Source organism: Neopsephotus bourkii, unplaced genomic scaffold, assembly GCF_033783945.1.
Source record: "Neopsephotus bourkii isolate Nb327-2 ecotype Australia unplaced genomic scaffold, CSIRO-AGI_Nbou_v1 NB_1292, whole genome shotgun sequence".
Taxonomy (NCBI): Eukaryota; Metazoa; Chordata; class Aves; order Psittaciformes; family Psittacidae; genus Neopsephotus; species Neopsephotus bourkii.
In genome coordinates this window covers 8,886,976-8,894,946 of record NW_026901776.1, presented here as the reverse complement: position 1 = coordinate 8,894,946, position 7,971 = coordinate 8,886,976, and the positions used below count along the sequence as shown (strand labels likewise).

The window sequence follows — 7,971 nt, the reverse complement described above, 5'->3', positions numbered from 1 at the left end:
GTTGCCAGACCACTTGCAAAGACCAAGGTACAGAAATTAAAGGAGAAGAATCTCCGAAGTTTCTCCATGGAGCAGGGGAAGGATGTGATGTGACTGGCCACTGTACCAGTTCTCTGCATTTCCCTACTATGTATAATTAGATACATTACAGAAGAAGAATACTATTTACAAGTCACAAGATTTCCCATCAGCTGTTCACACAGCAAGGATTGTCTTTTTAATATATGTGTGTATATATATATACTATATGTCTAAAGCTCAGTGCAACTGATCTCACACAAATCAGGACCCTCTGGGTGCAACATGGTTATAAGCACTATCTCAAGCACTGTTTTACAGTAACTTGGCAGCTCCTGTGGCTCTGCAGAAAGGGAGACCACTTCAGTGAATCCTGCTCAGTGGAAATTTAATGTGTTCAGAGAAGCTTGAGGGAATGGTGATCTGGAATGGCCTGTTAGCACATGGTTAGAGGGGTGGAATTAGACCTACACCCTCTGGCTGGTGTGACAGAGAGGGGCAGAGCCAGGGGGATCCAAGTGAACTTAGTGAATGTGTGACATAGGCTAGTCTAAGGGGGGATGGAGAACCACAGAATGCTCCCAAGGAACAACCCTGCAGAACTGCACACTGCTTCTCCATGGGCGCCTGCCAAGCACAGCCCTGCCTGATTTTGGACACCCTGCTGTGGGTGTGTTTCTAATAAAACAAAAGAGAAAAGGCCTTTATTTCAAGAAAAAACACCCACAAAGAAATTGAATAAATGCTATTTAAATCTTGTCTCCTTTTCATAAGCTTAATACAGAACACAGGTCCATCTCAAAGCCCCAGCACACCACAGAGGGCCTCTGAGACCACCTCTGTGGGAAACCTCTCTGATGTGGCCCTGTCCACAAACCCCTCTGAAGCACTCCATACAATGGCAAAGGCAAACCAGCAGCTCCAGCCAAGGAGAAAACAGCTGGATTTGCTGAAGAAACAAGAAATTAAAAAAAGCAAAAAAGTCTGTGTTTCTCTTGCTCATTAAAAGTCTTTGGATTTTGTTGGAGACTCAGATTTAGCAAGGAATTGAAACATTACCTGATCTCCTGCACAGATGCTACAGTTTTGTGGGGAAGCAGAAACCTCTTTAGGAATAGGATTGCTCAGGGAGGGCCCAGCCTTCCTCTCCCAGAGGGCACCAAGGGCATGCTTGTGCACTGCAAACATGGGCTGTGGTTGGATAAGCCTGAAACCTCCAGGCTTCCCTGTTTGCGGTCTGACACTTCTTCAGAGTTTGGTTCAAGGAGGGAGGAGTGTACTCTGAGAGCTCCAGGGAGCTACTCTGTCTTCTTGGAGCAGTGGGGGACCTTAAGTAAGCAGAGCAATGGATGAGGATTTTCAGTGAAGGACCCAACAATGGAGAGCATTTCTTCTATAACCACAACCCTCCTTTCCAGGGCAGGTTTATACACTACAGGGCAGGTTTATACACTACAAAGACATACCTACCTACCTACCTTTACATTTTCCCAAGTGCTATGAAGTTTATTAACATGATTGTTACTACTTTTTGAGGACTTTGCAAACACGAGATTTAAGATTAAACCCTAGTTGTAACAAACTGCATCAGCTATACAAACCTGTCCCAAAGAAAAGATAGGCACAATGGAGCAAGGGCATAAATCACAACATGGGGACTGAGGGTGGGAGGGGGAAAATCAGGAAGGTCAGAGTGGTTGGATGATAAAAGAGTTGGCACATTGGTGTCAAGGGCACAGTTTGTCTCTGATGGTGTATAACTCATGTGTGATCTGTCCCTATGAATGACAGCTAAGCTTCACCTCTGTTGTCCTCTCGTTTCTTCACCTCTCATCATGACACTTACTGGAAGTGAAACTCTGATCACACTAAGATCAAGAGGAAAGAGAAACTGGGACATGGGTGTTTATGGTTTATCATGTTTGTCAGCACCATAGATTAACATCCATGTCAATGTCCTAACCAGTGGTTAGGAGAACATCTGCCAATGTGTGCAAATGCATTGAAGAAATTGGTCTGGCAAGTTGAGAGACACTTAAACCACACACAAGGAGGTCTGTAAGCAGGAGAGCTCAGGCTGCGCCGTTAAGATTTGGTAAGTCATTAGGAGTGCAGCAGCAACCTAAATGCCGCAGCAAGACAGACAGGAGATCATCAGCTCTTCACTTCTCCATAGTGTGGTGAGCACGCACATCCTATGAAAGTCAGCATTGAAGTTAGCAGGCCTGGGAAGTCTGCAGAGTGTCATTACTACCAAGGCACAATACCCTCAGGTGGTGCAAATCAGTGCAGCTTCACTACAAGGTTAGGTGATGATTCGTCCCAAAATCAGTATCGTTTTTTTTCGGCTGGTCAGTGTTGTGAACTTTTACCACAAGCAGAACTCTACCCTGTTGTTGTTTCGATAAGCGACAGTGTGTTTCGCAAAACGTTGTGGCAGAACACGTAACGCTGGCCAGAGGGCTGTCAGATTTGCAAAACTGGGTGAAATGTTGCAAACAGGCAGACTGGCGCCATTGGACAGCGATTCCGAAAAATGAACTCCTGGGCACTTCCCACTTTCTGTCAGGCGCCCAAACACCCTCCAGATATGCTTGTAACAGATGCTCCTGCATCCCAAAGGCTGCCTAGCCTCCAGGACCTCAAAGTATTGCCCCAGCATCTGAGAACGGATATAAATAATAAATATAGAAGGTTTATAAAAAGAAAAACAAAAAAACAAACCAACCAAAAAACCAAACCAGAAGCCAGAGGTCTGACTATAAGCATTTAAAATAAAGCATTGGCTTTGCCTTCAACAGTTCTGCAGGAATCTTGCCATCCCGCAATGCCAATGACCGAAAATGCCACCAGTATCTCCCTCTTAGGGGCCACCCAAAATGTCTGAGTAAATGTCCATGCCCTTGTGTGATTCCCTAAAATAAAATGACTATAATTGTGGTTAGGCTTTAGCTATCCAGAAGCCACATGAAAGAACATAAAAGCCACAGAATAACTTAGCTACATTGTCTACTGGGGCTTTGCCAGGGCTATTTCTGAGATGATGAAATCTCTATCTCTGCAGAACTTCTGCTCGGTTCCAGGTTCCCAGTTCTCTGATTTACCTTGCCTGGAAATCTGCTCTATCACCTTGATTTCACTGGTGTTTGTTCTTCCACAGCTGAATCCTATCATGGAAATGTAATTAAGGATAAGCTGTTCTCTGGCACCAATCTTGCTTCAGAGGCCCAAGTCCCACCCCAAACCCAATCCAGTCTAAAGAAGAGGCAGTCTGTTCCAGGACATTGCAAAGAAATGCATGGCTGTCCTGCTGAGTCACCCTGGTAGAAGGAGCCCTTGCCGTGCAAAGGTACGCAGTTCCGTTTGCTTGGTGCTTCATCACGTGCAAAACAAGCCAGCTCACCCACGTGTAGGAAGGAGAGGAAGATCTACATTTTGTGGGAGCAGCACAAGGGGATGGCTGTGCCAGTAAAACTGTTCCAAAGTCTTTAATTATCTGCCACCGCGTGGCTGGCGCTTGATTGCTTTTCAAATAACGGAGTTGCAGCAGCAGCAGCAGAGTTCATAAGAATTATTACCTGCAGACACAATCTACCCATTAGGAGACACTTCTAATGCTGAGAGACCCACAGATGAGAATAAACTTCATGTCTTGCAAGGGCACTGGTGGAATCCCTGCATTAGGGAGGGAACTCATAAAGAAGAGACAGAGCAAAAAGCTTGGGTCTGCATGCAGGGCATTTGAGAACTTTCTTTCAGCCCTTCCTTCCCTCAGAGAAAGCAAGTGACCATGAAAGAGAAGTCATTTCCAAGGGTGACAAAGTGAATTAGGATTGTAAACCTTGCATTTCAGAAGTGGATAATGGGGAGGGCTTTCAGCAGGAGAGCATTCTAAGGCCCATCGGGTTTGAAAATAAATCTTAGCTCCTCAAAGGTTTGACTCAATAAGTGTTAAAACACACTAATGTCCACTTCTCAGAGCTGCAGAAGTTCCCACTCCTGCCTCCATGTTCGCACCCTGCTCCCATTCCTGTGGTCCTGCCAGGCAGTTGCAGCAGCCTTTGTGCCCTGCTCTTTGCATATCATTCCTAAGTTATTAGAGCAAAGTCGGCCAGCGAGCAGAGTCTGTTATTAGGTTCAGAGTCGGCAAGTACAGTAGCAGTGTAAACAGCAGACCCGTCCAGAAGCTACAGTGCTGTCCTCTCTGTCTCCAAGGCTCGTGCTTCTCTGCTACCCTGAATTTCTGAATAGTTTCAAAACTGATGCCAGGCCCGCACTATCCCTGCAGAGCAGATGCAACCCCTTGCTCTAATCTAGGAGTTTTGGTGGCTGGGGAAGGAATAGCCTGCATGCATCATCTGCCTATATCCATAGCAAAACCTTCTCATGTTGCTCCGCTGATATGTGGCCAGTGATTACAGGGAGCAGGAGAGAGAGGCTCAAAGTTCCCTACTCTACACAGGGCACATTTACATCTTCTGCTGTTTGCTTGGCCATGATAGTCTCCAGTTAGCAAATCTCTAAGGTGCTGTCAGGTAAGCTTGTGTAGGAGAGTCCATGTCCTTAAAGGAGCTCTTAGGGTTTCTAAGCCATTCAAAGAGCCTGATAATGTATTTTCTCCTCTTCCCTCTTTGTCTCTTGAATTATGCTTTTATTCCCCATTATTTGGGTTACAGGTGCTTTTGTGCTGATGTTTACATCTCTCACACTGACTGTCCCTGCTAAAGACATCCGGCTCATGAAAGCCCCTTGGAAAAATGTGTTCATCTGACACATTTTAAAGTGTACCACACACACCCAACAGGAGAACCTGATATTACCTGAGACACTGTCCTGGGCACAGAAGAGTAAGGGGGCAGACCCTCCCCAAGTTCACCCTGGCCTGATCAGGAATTATCACCCACAGGCAGGCAACAAGGTCACACAGCGGGACAGCTCTGCCCACGGCTGCCCAGGGGATCTCTTTCTGCTTCCATCTCCCTTCTGCAGTCACGGATAAAGCTGAAGAGGGACCTTGCTAATGCTCCCCTATCTGGGTGGAAGGGACATGGGTTTTCTGCCAACTCTAGTTCCATAGTCATAGAATCATAGGATAATTAAGGTTGGAAAGGACCTTAAGATCATCTAGTTCCAACCCCATGCAGCAATTTTAACTTTTACATAAAGTAGGTTTCCATACACCTATGTTGATGAGAAGAACTTGACAACACAAAAGATAATGGCTTCAAAACTGAAAGGCAAATCCCCCTGTCCAAATTACCTTTCTTTTCAGTGCCTGTTCTCTTTAAGGCAAACTTCCAGGAGTCTGGCCTGGGCTCATGGGACAGCTGAGGCTGGCGATAGCACATTAAGTAGCACTCAGGCATTGTGCTGTCCTGCACAGAGGTGAACACTCTGGCAAATAGGAAGGCAATGCATAATGTGCTGTGCTAATTATATATATGCCTGTAACCAGGGAAAGGCCTATGTACATGCCAGTGCCTGGAAGAGACTGGAAACACAGGCATGATATGCAAAACTGCTATTCCTCTTTTCCCTTCTCTGCCCCATTCAAGGCACGCACAACACAGTTAAGGATGGTATTTATTTATTTCTTTGAATGAAAAAGAAAAATTGTACTTGTGATTTGTGAGGAGAGCTGCCAGAAGAGGAATTGGAGCCCTTCCAATACCTCACAGTCTAGTAGTTAAGCATTGCCTGAATTGGGCACCTGGGAATCTCGAGTCCTGCTTTCTTCCACTCACTGGTTTATAACTCTTGGCATTTAAAAAGGCACCTTGTAAACATTTATTTCATTGTTCTTCAGTATGTAATTGAGTCATTTGCTGGCTTACCTTGTTTGAGAGAGGAAAGCACCCTGCAAGGGGAAGTTTTCTCTTCTTCCCAGCTCTTCCTTGCCTGCTGGGGTGCGATGGCACCAGCAGCTCAGTGTCTTCTGCTTCCTGCCAGATGCTTTCTGTCTGCCTCTGAAGGTGGACAGGTCACCTGGCAGAGATAATCTGTGCTGCTAATCTTTCCTTACCTGCACGGCACCTGCTTCATCTTCCCGCATCAGTGGTGCTCAGCTGGCTGCTATGTCAGCCTAAGCCCCAGTCTTACCTCCTGAATGATCTTCCACATGGCTGGTTCATGTGAGGCTGGAGTGGAGGTGTGGTTTCCTCCTCCCAGCCCTCTCTGATGAGAAATGTGGTTGCTAGTCTCAGTGGTGGTGCTCTGAAGTATGCCCAGCTACTCAGCATGTCCATGCTATGCATGTGAATGTGGCATATTCATAATGCTCTCCCCAGTGTGCCTGGGGTTGACTGGCTTCCCTACTCATGCCAATGTGATTTTTCTTTAAAGTGTTTTCCTATTAGTATTACTTGAATTCAATGCACAGGCCAAGGCTTGTTTGATGCTCTGGCAGAAGCCCTGCCTTTCTGTTATGTACAGAGCGGAGATCTTTGCTGCATTCCAATAGGGGACTGAGCAACAAATCTGCTGGTTAATCATTTATTGCTGTGTGAACCTGCTGAATAGCAAATATGCTGTAAAGGGGAAAGGAAAGGGCATGGCAAGAGATTAACTGAGGACAGTCAAAAGTCAACCAGAAAGGAGAGGGGATGAGGCTGGAAAGGTCAGGTGGCAAACAAGAAGACTACTGTAGTGTAAACACCACCTAGCAGCAGCACAGGGACAGGGGCACTGTCCTGCTCCTTGTTCAGCTCTTTCTGCTCCGTGACCACAGGTACTGCAGGCTGAATGAGTAGCTATTACCTGCAGCTGAATTTGGTGGCTAGTCTGCCTAGGAGAGCCTTCTGGATTCACTAAGTTTCTTTCACTTTTCCAAGACTCCAGTCTTTGCTGTGCTCCTGACAAGTGGAAACCTGTCATGATCCTTGTAGCCAGCAGACACACGCTTCCCCGTGCAAAGTGCCATTCTCACCAATGGCTCTGACTGACAGACCATTCTGGGAATGGACTTCCCCAATGGACCACTGCTTCCACAGTGTGGTAGGGCTGGTGGGACACACAACATGTATCTCACAGGACCATAAGCAGAGCTTAAGAAGAGCAAATGTCTCTCTTCTACAAACCCATAGGGTATTCACATTAGTCTTCCAACAGCTGAAGACCAGTGAGTTGGAACAGCACATAAACCACTGCCACCCAGGCAGCTGCAGATCACCCCAGTTAGATGACAGTTAGCTAGGAAATTAGACATGGTCACATGGGCACTGGCAAGATTTATGGTGTGTTTTTACTAATAAGAGGATGGCAGGATGCTTGGCCCCATGGCAGCCGTGTATGTGTAGCAGCAATCCCATGCAGGCTGGGACAGGGTATAACCCCACCCTAAGCTCACCTCCAGCAAGGAAAGCAGATGGAAATGGCATCCCAAAGCTGAGGAAAAGGCTCCATTTTGTTGCCTGTTAACATAGCAGTGGTATTATGGTGCCAGCATGCTCAGAGCATGGCAGCAAAGCGCTGTAAGATGGGATGTCTTCCCAGAAAGTGGGGTGTTTGTTTTGAGAAAAGCACAATACTGGGTGAATGCCACAATTCAGAGGGGGAAGTACCTCAGCCAACGTAAACAAAGCAGTTATTGATATATTTAAAGGACTGAGTTTCCTGATTTGAATTGTCACCATCCATCAGACTCAATCCCCTTTTCTTTGCTCTCCACCTCAAGCCTTGGTGTTGACACAGGCAGGAGCAGCTCTGAGAAGCCTAGTTGATCATCATACAGCTTTGCCCATGTTGATGGGGGAGACTCTGGAAAAGCCCATGGTGCCGGCATGCTCACGCATTTCTGCTTTGCGGAGGGCTGTGAGCACCACTACAGCTGCCCTTGGTCCAGTCGTTCTGGGATATCCCCATGGTATGAGCCTCGGCCATTGCTTTGTTCATTAATTACTTGAAGACATCTTACACTGTTTCCATCCCTCCTCCATTGCCTTTTTGACTCTGCTG

At 46.5% G+C, this 7,971-nt stretch overlaps 1 long non-coding RNA gene across 1 annotated transcript; it reads right to left on the bottom strand.

Moving 5' to 3' along the window:
• Nucleotides 1-1,919: 1,919 nt before the first annotated feature.
• Nucleotides 1,920-6,122, bottom strand: LOC133218976 (uncharacterized). The gene is made up of 2 exons (XR_009727316.1): nucleotides 6,041-6,122; nucleotides 1,920-2,680 (listed from the first exon to the last, which is right to left on the bottom strand). It is a non-coding gene; the product is annotated as an uncharacterized LOC133218976 (long non-coding RNA).
• Nucleotides 6,123-7,971: the final 1,849 nt, after the last annotated feature.